We start from the raw sequence: 5187 nt of genomic DNA, 5'->3' as shown, positions 1-5187 counted from the left end.
TTCCTGTGTATAATCAGAATCTGCTCATTAATAGCTTTCTCCTCAGGCTTCTCAGTCCTTCCTCTGGGTTGCATTGACCTCAATTTGGCTACCTCCCCTTAGACTTGTCTCAGGGTTGTAGCATGCCACTCAAAACACGGTATAAGAGTGTAAAACTTCCATTGCATCCAAACAGTTTGGAGAACACAGTCACTCTCTGTTCTTAGACCTGGAGGCAGTAAAAGAAGGTACCAGATCCTTTAGCAGGTTTCAGGGTTATTTTTCTTTTCTTTTCTTTTCTTTTCTTTTCTTTTCTTTTCTTTTCTTTTTTTTAAGAAACAAGATCTCACTATATAGACAAGGTTGGTCTTGAACTCACAGAGATCTGTCTGTTTCTGCCTCAGAGTGCTGGGATTAAAGGTATATGCTACCATGCTCAGCAGCTAGTTCATTTTTTAACCACAGATGAACTAGGATTTCCCTTTTCTGTAACCCCAACCCTGACCCCCCCCCCCACCAATTTCAGGTCATTTAAATAGGACTGGCTCTCACCATAGGCATCTCCCATTCCTCACATACTTCCTTACTTACTTGGACCAAGATGCAAGCCTTTACTTATCTCTATTGACTCTCAATTTATCTACTTCAGTTCATATCTTGTTTCCAGTATCCAATTTTATCATTTATTCCTTCTGTTCTATGTCATGTGAAATTTTGAGAAAAAATGCTTTCCCGATCCCCAACTGTGAGAAGTCTTATGTCGGTCCCTGCTCCATCTCTCCAATGAGCACAGATCTCGGTGACCTCCATCCATCCATTACTGTGGGGGATGGGTGTCTGACAGCTAGGCATCATCTAACTGCATTACCAACGGCCTTACATTTCTTCAGACTCTCTGGGAAGATGGCTCAGTGGGTAAAATGCTTATTTCACAGCATAAGGACTGGCATTTTGTCCCCAGAGCCCATGTTAAAAAGCCAGGGGTAGTGGTATGCAGTTGTGATCCCAACTAGGAGGCTGGCAGCGAGGCTGAAAGTAAGGTGTTCCATCTGGGTTCAGAAAGGTGCAAGGACCTGGGGACATGCTGAAGAGGAAAGGGATCAATCACAGTCTGGTTGATGAGGGTCACCATTGTCACAGCCAGAAGCCGGGATACCCTAAAGCTCAGGGGCCTCTCCCCATTTCTGTAAAACTGAGAAGTGCCTCTGAGGGGCAGGCTGGCTTGAAACAGGGCTTCGTGTTCACTGATGTTTCTTTGGATGACTTGGGTCAATTGGTGGAGATTGAGGACACCCTGCCCCTTCTCCCTCACGTTGATTCTTTACCATAGCCTAGAGATATCAAGAGACAGTAAGACCCCAGACTGACAGTCTGTACACTCCAGGGATGGCTGGATCAGGCGGCTGTGAGATAGATCCCTTTTTCTGAAAGGAGATTGCTAGAGCTAAGCCCTGTACTCAGTGACCCAAGCTTGCCAGAGACCCTTCCTCACCAACTGCAACTATGCATGGTTAGTAGTTTTCAGGACATCTGGACGATTAACTAATTTTTCGGCTGGTGTGCTCATGCATTACTCATGTTTATGTCACCGTGAACAAAACAACACCCAAGAGAACAGCTTAAAGGAGGGAATTGTATTTTGGTTCACAGTTTCAGATGGTTCTGTCAGGGCCACTTGGTCCCAGGCACTTCAGCAGATCATGGTGTCTGAAACATATGACAGAAGAGGGTTGTCCGTTCATGGTGGGCCGGAAACTGAGAGAAGGGAGGGGTGAAGTGAGAAGGAGCCATAGGTAACAGGGATAATCTTCAACAGCATGCCTCTAGGAACCTACATGCAGCGAGACACCAAGACACCACCTTCTAAAGTTCCCAGCTAGCACTGCCCACTGGGGACCAGGAGCATAGCACATGAGCCTATGGAGAAAATTCAAAAGGTAGCACTGACCACTGCGCCGGCAGTGGAGATGCACTAGCATGGTGCCTGGTACGTCATATTAGGTCCCCCAAACCTCTGTACAACGAGAGGGCCATCGTTGTGATCCTAGTCCAGTGGGCAGAGCTTCAGACAGAAGCAGGCAAGTAGGGACATCTCAGTGTGTCTGAGTGGATGGCTACACTTTACAAGATGAAGCCATAGGCAGAAGCTTTCAGCATCAAGGCAGACTGGGCAATGTCAGCAGGGGGTGGTGTGTGTGTGTGTGTGTGTGTGTGTGTGTGTGTATGTGTGTGAGTTCTCCATGGAGAACCAGAAGTGGGGCTGTTTCTTCTCCATCACTTCGCATCCTTCCCTGCCTCTTGCCAACCAGAAGAGAAAGTGAGATGCTGACAGCTTATCTCTGGGGCACCCCCAGCCCTTCACCCCTCCTCTCCTCCAGCAGCTCTGGCACATGGACTCTCCTTCAGAGATATTCCCAGCCCCCGAGGCCCCACTCTGATATGCTCAGCTGCTCCCGGCCTCCCATGCCCAGACGATCAAATCGCTCCCAGCTTTCCACAGGAGTTGAAAGGAAAGAGCGGAAAGGCTTGGGAATCAGGAGACCCTGATTCAAGTGCTGGGTGCTGCCAAAACCAGTCGTGGGACCTTGGACCCATGACTTGGACCCATGACCTTAGACCCTTGTCCTCTCTTCCCTCTTTGGGCCTCAGTTTCCTGAACTGTAAGTTAACAGCATTGGCTGCCTGGTTCCCTAAGGAAATTCCCTCCTGCAGGCACGTTCTCTGGACCTTACAGTTCTTGGCTCCACACCCTTTGACTGTCTGCTCCTCAAATCAAAGTTCTGGTGTTGACAGGGATTTGAATTTGTGTATATATAAAAAGCTGAGTCCCAGGGAGGGGGAAGGGCAGGTCAGGGAGTCCCATTGGTGGTAGAAGCGGGATCAGACCCAGGGTCTTTGCTTCCTGAAACCATCTGACATTGTCCTGAACTGTCTGCAATGGAAGAGCCTTTGCTCCAAAGCCACCAAGTGTCTCATGTGTGGCTGGCTTGAGAGTGTGGTGGTGGCTTTTAGTCTTCAGAGCATCAGCTCAGAGCTGTGTACCTTCTGAGCTTACAGCAAGAGCCAACTAATCTAGACTAAACCCAAGCCTGGAGACCCACGCTCCAGCCTCCACTGTGTTCCTAACTAGCCAATCATTATACTTCTCTGGCTAAATGACCCTCATTGGGATGTGACCCCTGAAGAACAGACACTCGCCTGCTATATTCCAGGTGTGGGTTTTCGAAGTATTGACTCCTAAGTCAAATTCTTGGTGGAAGTGTGATCCATCCCACCATGTCTGTATTTGTTTCCTACCCTAGACATCTTAGGTCAACAGTCAATGAGGAAAGAGACTGCTTCTATCAGGATGGTGGCTCATACCTGGCCCAGTCCCTTGTGATCTGGGTTGTTGTATCACTGGCAATATATAATTGATTTTTCTCGGAGCTGCGTATAGAAAAACATCTACTTAGCCTCTCGTTTATTGGTGGGGAATAGCTGGATCAAAGCATCACTTAGCTCAGGCTGTGAGTCTGGTCAGTGGTTGTGCTCCATGTTCTTCCACTACTCCCTGGTCAACTGCTGTGGACATAGTGAAGAACACTGAAGATAGGTTTGCTGGAGGCAGCAAGTTCTCCGGGTGGAAGAAGTAATCTAAGGAGTTTTTGCAGGAGGTGGCCTTTGAGATGAAGAGCATCCAAGTGAAGCCAGTGGTGTGTGCTGAGGTTTGGGGGTAAAAGCACAGGGGGTGAAGAGGAGATTCTGAGTAAGTGGATGTGCTGGGCTTCAGCATAAATCGAGTAGGGTCTGATGTGAGACAGGCTTGTGTGCCAGCCCCAGTAAAAGGCTTGGGCTTGATTAATGAAGTACTGGGGAGCCACTGAAGGTTGTTGAGCAACGGGAGTGACATAATCGGTCCAGAAATGTATGGAGAGCTAGTTACAAGTCCATTGCTCTTGGACGACGTGGCCTATTGTCTTCAGGCAGAGGTGGGGAGGGTTGGGGAGGGGGAGCCTGAGGAAACCCCGGTTGGCATTGCCACCTCCAGACTCAGACCATAGGGGAGATGAGAAGGGGGTAAGCAATCCTCGGGGCTCCAGGGCTTTACTTGTGGGGTGCAGAAAAGGGGGAGGAGCCAAAGACTTTCCCCTCCTCCTTGGCAACCAGCATTATCTGGCCTGAAGTCTGGTCTCTGAGGCAGTGCACTGAGCATGCCTCCACTGTCTGTGTGAGTTCCTGAGGGGTGAGATCTTTAATTTTTGTCTGCTGAGCCCAGATGGGCAAGGGGCCAGCCTAAGTTACAACCTCCTCAAGGCCCCTTGGCCAAGGCGTTCAGACCAGAGTGGACAGAAACAGGGAATGAGTCACGGGGACTGGCTGGGCCAGTGGACTCTGACTGCACCTCTCCCGTCCCCCACTCAACCCGGTGTCTGTGATCTTTCCTGGGGACTTTCGGGGTCCAGGTCTATCCCTAAGGGCTTGAGGCCCTAGAGACAGAGCAAACTTTATGAATGTCACCACTCTTCACCTGTGTCTCATCTGATAGGAGCAGACAGCGTCTTCTCTGTGCCAGAAGAAAAGAATGGACCATGAGCCAGCCTCCACAGGGAAAGAACCCAGGGCTGCTCCTTTCTTCCCTTCCTACAAGTCTCATCCCTTATGGTGTGAGGGTGTCACTGTCCCAGCAGGAAGCCAAGATGTGAACAGGCTGAGGAACCTCAATGACAGCCAAGGACAGCTGCTCCCTCTCTGACTTGTCCTCGAAGTCTTGCACAGCCACCCCAGAAGCCTGCATAGGCCTGCCCCACCCCCTTCCCCAGACCTTACAGTTCTCTTCCTGGAGATTTAGAATCTCCCATCCAACCTCGCCCCAGGGGACACATAAGTCCCTGTGTCTTACAGGATGGATGAAAAGGGGGCTTCCAGACGCCCACGTGATTCGGACCTGCAGCCTCCGACAAAGAAATACCTCAGAGGGGTATGGTGGTGCACAAGCTTAATCCCAGCACTGGAAAGGCAGAGGGCCATAGAGCTCTCTGTAAGTTCAAGGTCAGCCTGGTCTATATGATGAGTTCCAGGCCAGTCAGGGCTACACAATGAGATCCTGTCTCAAAAATAAACAAACAGGAAAAGGAGGAGGAAGAGGAAGAGGAAAAAGATGATAAGGAGGAAGAGGAGGAGGAAAAGGAGGAGGAGTGGGAGGAGGAGGGGGGAAGAAGAGGGGGA

Source organism: Mus pahari, chromosome 7 (assembly GCF_900095145.1).
Source record: "Mus pahari chromosome 7, PAHARI_EIJ_v1.1, whole genome shotgun sequence".
Lineage (NCBI taxonomy): Eukaryota > Metazoa > Chordata > Mammalia > Rodentia > Muridae > Mus > Mus pahari.
Note: the sequence above shows the minus strand (reverse complement) of the source record.